Source organism: Pseudophryne corroboree, chromosome 2, assembly GCF_028390025.1.
Source record: "Pseudophryne corroboree isolate aPseCor3 chromosome 2, aPseCor3.hap2, whole genome shotgun sequence".
Lineage (NCBI taxonomy): Eukaryota > Metazoa > Chordata > Amphibia > Anura > Myobatrachidae > Pseudophryne > Pseudophryne corroboree.
The window spans coordinates 578,441,738-578,456,052 of record NC_086445.1 but is presented as its reverse complement, the minus strand read 5'-3'; positions in this window follow the sequence as shown (position 1 = coordinate 578,456,052).

The window sequence follows — 14,315 nt, the reverse complement described above, 5'->3', positions numbered from 1 at the left end:
AATGCACAGTTCTTTGCTGTGCTGCTTTTGCCAGCTTGAGTCTTTTCATTTTTCTAGCGAGAGGCTGAGTGCTTCCATCCTCATGTGAAGCTGAACCACTAGCCATGAACATAGGCCAGGGCCTCAGCCGTTCCTTGCCACTCCGTGTCGTAAATGGCATATTGGCAAGTTTACGCTTCTCCTCCGACAATTTTATTTTAGGTTTTGGAGTCCTTTTTTTTCTGATATTTGGTGTTTTGGATTTGACATGCTCTGTACTATGACATTGGGCATCGGCCTTGGCAGACGACGTTGCTGGCATTTCATCGTCTCGGCCATGACTAGTGGCAGCAGCTTCAGCACGAGGTGGAAGTGGATCTTGATCTTTCCCTAATTTTGGAACCTCAACATTTTTGTTCTCCATATTTTAATAGGCACAACTAAAAGGCACCTCAGGTAAACAATGGAGATGGATACTAGTATACAATTATGGACTGCCTGCCGAGTGCAGACACAGAGGTAGCCACAGCCGTGAACTACCGTACTGTACTGTGTCTGCTGCTAATATAGACTGGTTGATAAAGAGATGTCTATGTAACTATGTATGTATAAAGAAGAAAGAAAAAAAAACCACGGTTAGGTGGTATACAATTATGGACGGACTGCCTGCCGAGTGCAGACACAGAGGTAGCCACAGCCGTGAACTACCGTACTGTACTGTGTCTGCTGCTAATAATATAGACTGGTTGATAAAGAGATGTCGTAGTAGTATGTATGTATGTATAAAGAAAGAAAAAAAAACCACGGTTAGGTGGTATACAATTATGGACGGACTGCCTGCCGAGTGCAGACACAGAGGTAGCCACAGCCGTGAACTACCGTACTGTACTGTGTCTGCTGCTAATATAGACTGGTTGATAAAGAGATGTCTATGTAACTATGTATGTATAAAGAAGAAAGAAAAAAAAACCACGGTTAGGTGGTATACAATTATGGACGGACTGCCTGCCGAGTGCAGACACAGAGGTAGCCACAGCCGTGAACTACCGTACTGTACTGTGTCTGCTGCTAATATAGACTGGTTGATAAAGAGATGTCTATGTAACTATGTATGTATAAAGAAGAAAGAAAAAAAAACCACGGTTAGGTGGTATACAATTATGGACGGACTGCCTGCCGAGTGCAGACACAGAGGTAGCCACAGCCGTGAACTACCGTACTGTACTGTGTCTGCTGCTAATATAGACTGGTTGATAAAGAGATGTCTATGTAACTATGTATGTATAAAGAAGAAAGAAAAAAAAAACACGGTTAGGTGGTATACAATTATGGACGGACTGCCTGCCGAGTGCAGACACAGAGGTAGCCACAGCCGTGAACTACCGTACTGTACTGTGTCTGCTGCTAATATAGACTGGTTGATAAAGAGATGTCTATGTAACTATGTATGTATAAAGAAGAAAGAAAAAAAAACCACGGTTAGGTGGTATACAATTATGGACAGACTGCCTGCCGAGTGCAGACACAGAGGTAGCCACAGCCGTGAACTACCGTACTGTACTGTGTCTGCTGCTAATATAGACTGGTTGATAAAGAGATGTCGTAGTAGTATGTATGTATAAAGAAGAAAAAAAAACCACGGCTAGGTGGTATACAATTATGGACGGACTGCCTGCCGAGTGCAGACACAGAGGTAGCCACAGCCGTGAACTACCGTACTGTGTCTGCTGCGACTGGATGATAAATGATATAAAAAATATATATATATCACTACTGCAGCCGGACAGGTATATATTATATATTATATAATGACGGACCTGCTGGACACTGTCTGTCAGCAGAATGAGTTTTATTTTTATAGAATAAAAAAAACAACAACACACAAGTGAAGTCACACGACGAGTGTTTAACTTTTTCAGGCAATCACAATATAAGTATACTACTAACTATACTGGTGGTCAGTGTGGTCAGGTCACTGGTCAGTCACACTGGCAGTGGCACTCCTGCAGCAAAAGTGTGCACTGTTTAATTTTAATATAATATTATGTACTCCTGGCTCCTGCTATAACCTATAACTGGCACTGCAGTGCTCCCCAGTCTCCCCCACAATTATAAGCTGTGTGAGCTGAGCAGTCAGACAGATATATAATATATATAGATGATGCAGCACACTGGGCTGAGCCTGAGCAGTGCACACAGATATGGTATGTGACTGAGTCACTGTGTGTATCGCTTTTTTCAGGCAGAGAACGGATATATTAAATAAACTGCACTGTCTGGTGGTCACTCACTATATAATATTATGTACTCCTGGCTCCTGCTATAACCTATAACTGGCACTGCAGTGCTCCCCAGTCTCCCCCACAATTATAAGCTGTGTGAGCTGAGCAGTCAGACAGATATATAATATATATAGATGATGCAGCACACTGGGCTGAGCCTGAGCAGTGCACACAGATATGGTATGTGACTGAGTCACTGTGTGTATCGCTTTTTTCAGGCAGAGAACGGATATATTAAATAAACTGCACTGTCTGGTGGTCACTCACTAGTAAACTCTCTGCACTCTCTACACTTCTACAGTACTCCTCCTAGTCCTAAGCTCCAGTAAATCTCTCTCTCATAATCTAAATGGAGAGGACGCCAGCCACGTCCTCTCCCTATCAATCTCAATGCACGTGTGAAAATGGCGGCGACGCGCGGCTCCTTATATAGAATCCGAGTCTCGCGAGAATCCGACAGCGTCATGATGATGTTCGGGCGCGCTCGGGTTAACCGAGCAAGGCGGGAGGATCCGAGTCTGCTCGGACCCGTGAAAAAAACCATGAAGTTCGGGCGGGTTCGGATTCAGAGAAACCGAACCCGCTCATCTCTACTTCTTACCCGTGTGAGGGTGATAGAAGAATTGTCCTACTGACATACTCTGGCACGTGGTACAATTGGGGCATCTATAACAACTGGGTTTACCCAGTCTTAAACAAAAGGGAGAAAGAAGAAGGCTCTTGTGTGGGCGCACTCATTAATGGTAGTTAAATAACTAGAATGAATAACACTAGGTTGATTAGTCAGCAGATAAAACAAAATTTATTTGGAAATATTAAGAATATAATTGCCCCTGGTTGAGGAGATGTGAATGATCCCAGATAAAAATGTTCTGGTCCTGCCTCAGGAAATGAGATGGAGAGGGGTAGAGACACTGCAAGTCATAAACCCTTTCTCACCCGGCCAGTACAGATGATCTGTATTAATGAGATCAATTAAGTCAATTGATTTTAGATTCTGTCATAATCCTAATGAAGGAATAACAGCTGTTTGGCAATAAGTAATAATAGAAACAAATCAAAGGATATACCAGGGTAAAGAAAGAAAAGGATAGGAACAAATGGTGATGCTGCTGTTGGAGTCACATACCACACATCATATGCAATGATTGATGTTCAACAACACTGAGTATTCCCTGTGAGTCTCCACCTCAGGTACTAACTCAGCCCACACTGTTTCGCTTCCAAGATCGGACGAGATCGGGCATTAGCAGTGTGGTTTGATAGTAGAAGGATTTGGTCAGACGTCCAATGAGAGTGCACCTATATAGGGGGGGATAATTAGCTGGGTCTTATAGATATAGTGTGGATCTGCTTTTTGTGTTAGGCAGGAGACATCAAGTCCCACACCGGTGGTATTGTGTCCCTGGATCACAAATGAGAGTCCACGAAAAAGGAAGATATATGGATTTATGAGAAAAAAACGAAGATATATAGATTTAGGAAAAAAAAAAAAAAAAAAAAACCCTAAAAAGGATAATGGAGATCAATTAGGCTGTAGTTATTAGGAACGGGTGATAAAAATTACCCGTCCGTATAGATACAAATGGATAAAGAAACACGGATCAAAAATTTTTTTTTTTTTTTTTATATATATGTGTACATTGGTACTGGTGTAAGGAACAGAAAATATGTCAAAGATAATTGTAGATACAAATAAATAGTACTGGTATATGCAATGAAATAATCACTAGTGACATGGGTGTCATTAGAAACACTTTGTGTGAATTGGAGCTGTTATAATCATTAGGATATAGGGAAATAGACATGAAATTCTCATATAACCCATGCAGCAATATGACAACAGGATCTGCAGGAGGAAAGTCAAAGAAGAATGCAGTATTTCTTTCCTATAAAATGCAGTTTTTAATCCTGATGCAATAAACTAAGATGCATAAGCCTGGAAAAAGGCATAAATGAAGCTGCACGGATATAGATACAATTTCTATGACAGCTGGGCAAAAATTAGCCCAAAATGGCAGGATGGAATGATCTGACCTGAGGCTAGGAGTGAATCACTTGCAGTTGGACAAAACAGGACCCATTGGAATGGAAAACATGTTTCACCCCTGTGGGGCTTGCTCACAAGAGCCTTCTTCTTTCTCCCTTTTGTTTATGCATATGTCACTGGCTCTGGGCGCACCCCCAAACTGGACATTATATTAAAGATTTTACTTGAAAATTGTCCAAATTTGGTTTTTCTGTAATCAAAAACTATTTTCAGACCGGTGCCGGGTCGCCCCCTTTGTGTAACAGTTTTACCCAGTCTTAGCCAGGTATTCAATGATCGATTAGGCTGCATTAATATATCCTTAAGATTTTGTCCACGTCTGAAGCTGATCAGAGGTTTTTTTGGTAGTTTCTTTTTTAAAACTGGATTGCTCATAATAACAGGCTAGAATTTTTTGGCCGCGTGTCTTACAAATGGACCTGCTGTGTTAAAAGTGGTATTGATAACAAACGGGTCATCATCGGTCCTTGTCTTTCTCATATTGCCACCCTAAAATATGTCTTTGGCTTTTTGTATGCAAGAGTCAATGATTCACTGGTCATATCATCTATTAAGGAATCTATCCTTCATGTCCTCTATCTGTATTAGCACTGTTTCCTCATCCGAGTTATTCAGAAAAACTTGTAAGAATTGGGTAATCGGCAAGCTCTGCTTTAAAGTCTTAGAGTGATGACTGTCAACTGATAAAAGGGTATTTCGATCTGTCTCCTTCCTGAAAAGTTTGTAGCCATATCCATGTTCAGAGGCAAGAATAGTAACATCCAAAAATTTAATAGCATGACAATCATAATTCAAGGTAAGTTTTACTAGTGAATCATGTAGGTTCAATGTTTCCACCATATTCAGTAATGCTGTCTCCGATCAAAACCATATCAGAACTATATCATCTATGAAGCGACAAAAGAAACTGATATTACCTCCAAACTGCGGGAATATGTTATTGTTGTCATAATCGTCCATATAGAGGTTAGCATACACTGGTGCCAAATTGCTACACATTGCAGTTCCCGCAGTTTGGAGATAATATTGGTACCCAAAACTAAAATAATTACAGACCCGGGAGTTCGTCTGTGTATGGGCAGAGGGACGCAGTGGGCGTGGGGGATGCTGGGAGGTATCCGATCCGATCCCTCTGACAGCACCAATGTGAAAAGAAGCCCATACACTTCTATTGGGTAACAGCAGGTTGCTGGCATTATCCTCTGCATTGGAAACCCGAAGTCCGAGGCTTAGTACATACTGGAAATGCGGCATTACCCCATAAACAGGGTTTTTACTGCATTTTCTCGTTGATACATCCTGCCCTTTGAGAGTCTAGTTTCTCTTCATTATGCCATTCTGAGATCGCAAATTTTTACAAAACAGGGGAAGGGAAAGCTGAGCTTTCCATCCATCTCTGAAACACTCTCCCAGTAGTGTTACAAGGCTCTGAAGCGCTCTGTGCCATCCGCCCCCTAAGCACATGACATCATGACATTGCGCAGAGGGGGCATGACTGCCAGGAAGTCCGGCACTGCCTAGAATGTCCCGAGGACACTCAGAGCAGTTGTACAGACTGAAGGCCACCTTCCTAAAATAAGTGAGGAGATGTATTTTGTTAGCAGTTTAATTATGGCCTTATATATTAGTAATAGTATTTTAAATTGGAATATTACTGGCAAAAGAGATCAATAATAGTGCTTTTGGATTATGCTGGGTGGTTTGATTGATCTAGAATATCCCAGAATTTCTAATTAATTGTTTTGTTTATAAGACTAAATTACGACACTGAATAGTTTTGCTAATTCTAAAATTGTGACTGACTCTAATATACATCTGTAACATTTTATCATTAGGGTGTGGCACCCCAATGTTCAATATAGTTATATTATTAAACATCTGATGTAGATAGATGTAAAATTGTTGCCAAACTTTTTGTATTATCATAAGAATGCAGGCAAATAGTCAAATGGGAATAATTCATTCAGTCTCAAGCAGAGCCGGATTAACCACGGGGCGACAGGGGCCGGCATTCCCCCACACATAGAGGGCCCCCACACACAGTGGTGGCTGCAGCCAACGCAGAGGAGGCTGCCGGCGTCAGGTGGGAGAAGACACGTATCCGGGGAGACCCGGTGCACTGCTGCTGCAGTGATCGCGGCCACAATCAACTGTGCGCTGCTGATGCCGGGCACAGAGCGGGGATCCTCCGGCAGCCGAGCTGAGGTAGGGAATGCTGCCACATTTTGTTAATGTGTGTGTGTGTGTGTGTGTGTGTGTGTGTGTGTGTATAGATAGATAGTACCTGATGGGGCCCACACAGGTTTGTTGCCCAGGGGCCCCCACAGACCTTAATCCGGCCCTGGTCTCAAGAATCAGATTACCATGTGTGCCAGGAACAGTACAAAATCCCTGTCTGCCAACCTTCTTGTTAGATTGTGTTAACAAGGACCTAAGATCGACATTACCAACTGTGTAAACCTAGGCAGTTGCTTGTGCGCTAAGTATTACGGGTGCCTAAAGCCAGGTATGAATAAAATATTGTAACTTGTTTACGGTGTTTATTTTCCCAAGGGTGTCCCTCACACATAGGGCAAGATGTATTAAGCCTGGAGAAGTGATAATATGGAAGGTGATAATGCACCAGAAAATCAGATTTTAACTTCCATGTTACAGGCTGGGTTTAAAAAATGACAGTTAGGAGCTGTTTGGCTGGTGCGTTATCACCTTCAACTTTATCACTTCTCCAGGCTTAATACATCTGGCCCAATAATGCCAGTTACTGAGATGGAGAAGCAGTTGTTAGCATCTTCTACTCCTGCCGACTGCAGGGTTGTGATGTCACAGCCAACGCATACAGTACCTCCCAACATTTCTTCTTCTACATGCGGGACCCTGTGTGTGCCCGAAAAGTGGCCTTGGGGGAAGGGGGAAAAGCCTTGAGGCACCCTGGTTCACATGACTGTGGGGATGTACCCAGCACTCTCCAAGATGCTGGGCTGCCCCCAGGCTCTCCAGGCACTGTGAATAGATGCTGTGCGTATACACATGGCATCTATTCACCTGCTGCTTACTCACTGTTTACCTGCTGTTCTGCTATACAGAGCAGCAGCATGTGCTCGCCCCAACTCCCCCCCCCCCCACCCCCTTTCCAAGGCGGGACAGTTGGGAGGTATTGCCAAGGGCCACTCATTGTCTATCAAACTCATGATAACAAACAATGGAGAATGCAGTGGCTTCCATTAGCTCATGGTAAGTTGTATATATAAAGTTTTAAAAATAATAGCCACACGGCTTTACTACTTTGGTAAGCAGAGACACTGTTAAAAGTTCACTGTTGCTACTCTTCTAGGGAAAGCTCTATTCCCTGTACCTACCAAGAGGGCTACGAAGGCTACTACTGAGCATGTGCAGAGCCATCTTGTGACTGTGTGAGAGTGTCACAGTGGCAGGCAGTAGTCTTCCACCACTTAGCTCCAATGACATCTTCGATTACCTGCTGATCCACAAGTTTTTTCAGCATCCTGCACTGCTACCTAGTTATCTACATACTAGAGATGAGCGGGTTCGGTTCTCAGAGATCCGAACCCCCCCGAACTTCACCCATTTTACACGGTTCCGAGGCAGCCTCGGATCTTCCCGCCTTGCTCGGATAACCAGAACGCGCCCAAACGTCATCATCCCGCTGTCGGATTTTCGCGAGATTCGTATTCTATATAAAGAGCCGCGCGTCGCGCCATTTTCACTCATGCATTGGAGATTGAACGGAGAGGACGTGGCTGCGTTCTCTCCCTGAAAAGCTCCGTAATCTGTGCTCAGTGTGCTGCAAATATCTGTGCTCAGTGTGCTGAAAATATCTACGTTCTCTACCTGAAAACGCTCCATATCTGTGCTCAGTGTGCTGCAAATATCTGTGCTCAGTGTGCTTCATTGTGGGGACTGGGGACCACCAGTGTATAATTATACTTATAGTAGTACAGTACAGTAGGCCATTGCTGTATCTTGCAGCTCTGTGTCACTGCAAGTATCCATTCCATATCTGTGCTGCATTTTTGTGAGCAGTATATATAGTATTACAGTGCAGCATTTTGGTGACCCAACAGTATATAGTTGTGTACAGTAGGCCATTGCTGTATCTTGCAGCTCTGTGTCACTGCAAGTATCCATTCCATATCTGTGCTGCATTTTTGTGAGCAGTATATATAGTATTACAGTGCAGCATTTTGATGACCCAACAGTATATAGTTGTGTACACACTGTACAGTAGGCCATTGCTGTATCTTGCAGCTCTGTGTCACTGCAAGTATCCATTCCATATCTGTGCAGCATTTTTGTGAGCAGTATATATAGTATTACAGTGCAGCATTTTGGTGACCCAACGGTATATAGTTGTGTACAGTAGGCCATTAGTGTATCTTGCAGCTCTGTGTCACTGCAAGTATCCATTCCATATCTGTGCTGCATTTTTGTGAGCAGTATATATAGTATTACAGTGCAGCATTTTGGTGACCCAACAGTATATAGTTGTGTACAGTAGGCCATTGCTGTATCTTGCAGCTCTGTGTCACTGCAAGTATCCATTCCATATCTGTAATGCATTTTTGTGAGCAGTATATATAGTATTACAGTGCAGCATTTTGGTGACCAACAGTATACATATATAGTACAGTACAGTAGGCCATTGCTATTGATATATTACTGGCATATAATTCCACACATTAAAAAATGGAGAACAAAAATGTGTAGGGTAAAATAGGGAAAGATCAAGATCCACTTCCACCTCGTGCTGAAGCTGCTGCCACTAGTCATGGCCGAGATGATGAAATGCCAGCAACGTCATCTGCCAAGGCCGATGCCCAATGTCCTAGTAGAGAGCATGTAAAATTCAAAAAACTAAAGTTCAGTAAAATGACCCAAAAATCTAAATTAAAAGCGTCTGAGGAGAAGCGTAAACTTGCCAATATGCCATTTACGACACGGAGTGGCAAGGAACGGCTGAGGCCCTGGCCTATGTTCAGGGCTAGTGGTTCAGCTTCACATGAGGATGGAAGCACAAATCCTTCCGCTAGAAAACTGAAAAGAGTTAAGATAGCAAAAGCACAGCAAAGAACTGTGCGTTCTTCTAAATCACAAATCCCCAAGGAGAGTCCATTTATGTCGGTTGCGATGCCTGACCTTCCCAACACTGGACGGGAAGAGGTGGCGCCTTCCACCATTTGCACGCCCCCTGCAAGTGCTGGAAGGAGCACCCACAGTCCAGTTCCTGATAGTCAAATTGAAGATGTCACTGTTGAAGTACACCAGGATGAGGATATGGGTGTTGCTGGCGCTGAGGAGGAAATTGACAAGGAGGATTCTGATGGTGAGGTGGTTTGTTTAAGTCAGGCACCCGGGGAGACACCTGTTGTCCGTGGGATGAATATGGCCATTGACTTGCCTGGTCAAATTACAAAAAAAATCACCTCTTCGGTGTGGAATTATTTTAACAGAAATGCGGACAACAGGTGTCAAGCTGTGTGTTGCCTTTGTCAAGCTGTAATAAGTAGGGGTAAGGACGTTAACCACCTAGGAACATCCTCCCTTATACGTCACATGGAGCGCATTCATCAGAAGTCATTGACAAGTTCAAAAACTTTGGGTGACAGCGGAAGCAGTCCACTGACAACTAAATCCCTTCCTCTTGTACCCAAGCTCCTGCAAACCACACCACCAACTCCCTCAGTGTCAATTTCCTCCTTAGACAGGAACGCCAATAGTCCTGCAGGCCATGTCACTGGCAAGTCTGACGAGTCCTCTCCTAACTGGGATTCCTCCGATGGATCCTTTAGTGTAACGACTACTGCTGCTGGCGCTGCTGTTGTTGCTGCTGGGAGTCGATCGTCATCCCAGAGGGGAAGTCGGAAGACCACTTGTACTACTTCCAGTAAGCAATTGACTGTCCAACAGTCCTTTGCGAGGAAGATTAAATATCACAGCAGTCATCCTGCTGCAAAGCGGATTACTCAGGTCTTGGCAGCTGCGTTGGTGTTAAACGTGTGTCCGATATCCACCGTTAATTCACAGGGAATTAGAGAATTGCTTGAGGTACTGTGTCCTGGTACCAAATACCATCTAGGTTCCACTTCTCTAGGCAGGCGATACCGAGAATGTACACAGACGTCAGAAAAAGAGTCACCAGTGTCCTAAAAAATGCAGTTGTACCCAATGTCCACTTAACCACGGACATGTGGACAAGTGGAGCAGGGCAGACTCAGGACTATATGACTGTGACAGCCCACTGGGTAGATGTATTGCCTCCCGCAGCAAGAACAGCAGCAGCGGCACCAGTAGCAGCATCTCGCAAACACCAACTCGTTCCTAGGCAGGCTACGCTTTGTATCACCGCTTTCCAGAAGAGGCACACAGCTGACAACCTCTTACGGAAACTGAGGAACATCATCGCAGAATGGCTTACCCCAATTGGACTCTCCTGGGGATTTGTGACATCGGACAACGCCAACAATATTGTGCTGCACGCACAATATTGTTGGCGTTGTCCGATGTCACAAATCCAGCATGTCCCATGTTTTGCACATTCATTGAATTTGGTGGTGCAGAATTTTTAAAAAAATGACAGGGGCGTGCAAGAGATGCTGTCGGTGGCCCGAAGAATTGCGGGCCACTTTTGGCATTCAGCCACCGCGTGCCGAAGACTGGAGCACCAGCAAACACTCCTGAACCTGCCCCGCCATCATCTGAAGCAAGAGGTGGTAACGAGGTGGAATTCAACCCTCTATATGTTTCAGAGGATGGAGGAGCAGCAAAAGACCATTCAAGCCTATACATCTGCCTACGATATAGGCAAAGAAGGGGGAATGCACCTGACTCAAGTGCAGTGGAGAATGATTTCAACGTTGTGCAAGGTTCTGCAACCCTTTGAACTTGCCACACGTGAAGTCAGTTCAGACACTGCCAGCCTGAGTCAGGTCATTCCCCTCATCAGGCTTTTGCAGAAGCAGCTGGAGAGATTGAAGGAGGAGCTAAAATGGAGCGATTCCGCTAGGCATGTGGGACTTGTGGATGGAGCCCTTAATTCGCTTAACTAGGATTCACGAGTGGTCAATCTGTTTAAATCAGAGCACTACATTTTGGCCACCGTGCTCGATCCTAGGTTTAAAGCCTACGTTGTATCTCTCTTTCCGGCAGACACAAGTCTGCACATGTTCAAAGACCTGCTGGTGAGACACTTGTCAAGTCAAGCAGAACGTGACCCGTCAACAACTCCTCCTTCACATTCTCCCGCAACTGGGGATGCGAGGAAAAGGCTAAGAATTCCGAGCCCACCCGCTGGCGGTGATGCAGGGCAGCCTGGAGCGAGTGCTGACATCTGGTCCGGACTGAAGGACCTGCCAACGATTACTGACATGTCGTCTTCTACTGTCACTGCATATGATTCTGTCACCATTGAAAGAATGGTGGAGGATTATATGAGTGACTGCATCCAATTAGGCACGTATACTGGCAGGAAAAAGAGGCAATTTGGAGGCCCTTGCACAAACTTGCTTTATTTTACCTAAGTTGCCCCCCCTCCAGTGTGTACTCCGAAAGAGTGTTTAGTGCAGCCGGTCACCTTGTCAGCAATCGGCGTACGAGGTTACTTCCAGAAAATGTGGAGAAGATGATGTTCATCAAAATTAATTATAATCAATTCCTCCGTGGAGACATTCACCAGCAATTGCCTCCAGAAAGTACACAGGGACCTGAGATGGTGGATTCCAGTGGGGATGAATTAATACTCTGTGAGGAGGATGTACACAGTGAAAGGGGTGAGGAATTGGACGATGAGGAGGAGGTGGACATCTTGCCTCTGTAGAGCCAGTTTGTGCAAGGAGAGATTGATTGCTTCTTTTTTGGTGGGGGCCCAAACCAACCAGTCATTTCAGCCACAGTCGTGTGGCAGACCCTGTGGATGAAATGATGGGTTTGTTACAGTGTGCATGTCCTGTTTATACAACATAAGGGTGGCTGGGAGGTCCCAAGGACAATTTCATCTTGCACCTCTTTTTTTTTATTTATCTCTGCATCATGTGATGTTTGGGGCTAATTTTTTTAAGTGCCATCCTGTCTGACGCTGCAGTGCCACTCCTAGATGGGCCAGGTGTTTGTGCCACCCACTTGGGTCGCTTAGCTTAGTCATCCAGTGACCTCGGTGCAAATTTTAGCACTAAAAATAATATTGTGAGGTGTTCAGAATAGACTGGAAAATGGAAATGAGTGGAAATTATGGTTATTGAGGTTAATAATACTATGGTATCAAAATGACCCCCAAATTCTATGATTTAAGCTGTTTTTGAGTTTTTTTTTAGAAAAAACAGCCGAATCCAAAACACACCCGAATCCGACAAAAATTTTTAAGAGAGGTTTTGCCAAAACGCGTCCGAATCTAAAACACGGCCACGGAACCGAATCCAAAACCAAAACACAAAACCCGAAAAATTTCCGGTGCACATCTCTACTACATACATTCATCCCCTGGTAAGCTGTATGCAGTGCCGTTTCTAGCAGCGGGAAGGCGGGCTGTGCAACTGCACAGGTCAACCGGCACTGCACTTTTCCCCTTACCGAACTCTGCTTCCCCTTCTCCCTGACATAGTACTCCACTGCGGGGGCAGAGGTTCATGGAATGGCGCGTTTGCATCGTGACCTCACGACGCAACGCATCATTTTGCAAACCTAGTACTACAGTATGACAGGGAAGAGGGGGAGAGGTGGAGCGGAGGATGCGAGCAGGCAGGGGACCTAGCAGGACTGGAGCTAGCTAGCTATTGGGGGTGGGCGCTGGGGAGCTGGCATTACCCCAGGTAAATAGCATTACACACCCCTGCCAACTAGCATTACCTCTGGCAACTAGCATTACACACCTCTGGCAACGAGCATTACCCCTGGCAAATAGCATTACACATCTCTGGCAACTAGCATTACACCTGGCAACTAACATTACACACCTATGGCAACTAGCATTACTCCTGGCAACTAGCAATACACACCCCTGGCAACTAGCATTACATACCCCTGGCAAGTAGTAGTACCCCTAGCAACGAGCATGACACCTGTCCCAGAGCATGAAACTCCTGGCAACGAGCAAGACACCCAGGCCATGAAACCCTTGGCAACGAGCATGACACCCAACGCATGAAACCCCTGGCAACAAGCATGACACCCAGCGCGTTTAACCCTTGGCAGCCAGCAGGTAATTTAAAAGTAATTAGCTGCTTTACTGTATGGCTTAATGTATCACAGGCATTGCAGTGTTTGGCATAATATGGTGCAGGGGGCATAATATGGTGCAAGTGGCATTATTGTGGGGGTTAATATGGTGGAATTTTTTTTTCTCCCTGTGGTGGCTGAGGTCTGGGTCAAAAACGGGGGTGTATGGTAGTGTTCCCCTGTAAGGACATGCCCATTTTAGTGAGACCTCGCCCATTTTGCGATGCTACCCCAGGCGCGCGCAAATTTAAATTTTTATATCTCTGACGGGGGGGGGGGGGGGGGGCATTTTTAAAACTTGTACTGGGAGCCAAATTGTCTAGAAACAGCCCTGGCTGTATGACACCTCTCTTCACTTATGCTCTGCTTCATCTACCAGTGTGTATAACGGTGAAAACACATCAGCTGGTTTGTACAGAAACACTGATACATCCTCAAGCCTATACGCGCATATTTCCAACACACACAGATACTGCTAGTGCAGCCAGCATAGTACACTTGTTTCCCTGATAAGTTGGGTAACTACTTGTCAATTTTTTTTTTTTCCACCAGTGTGCAGTATAAGGGGCACAGTCCTACAGCCGAGGAGGCCAGCCCTGTTATTGTGATCTGGACTGTGCTGTCTTAAGATGGGTAGCATTACGCAATGTGTGTACCCAGCTGATCCAACGGGTGACGGAACCCAGCATGCGGCAAGATGCCGGATCTGATGGGGGGAGCCCTGCGACATGCTGCATTCTGCAGCATATCATCGCTAGCAACATCCTCCATCAGCCCTG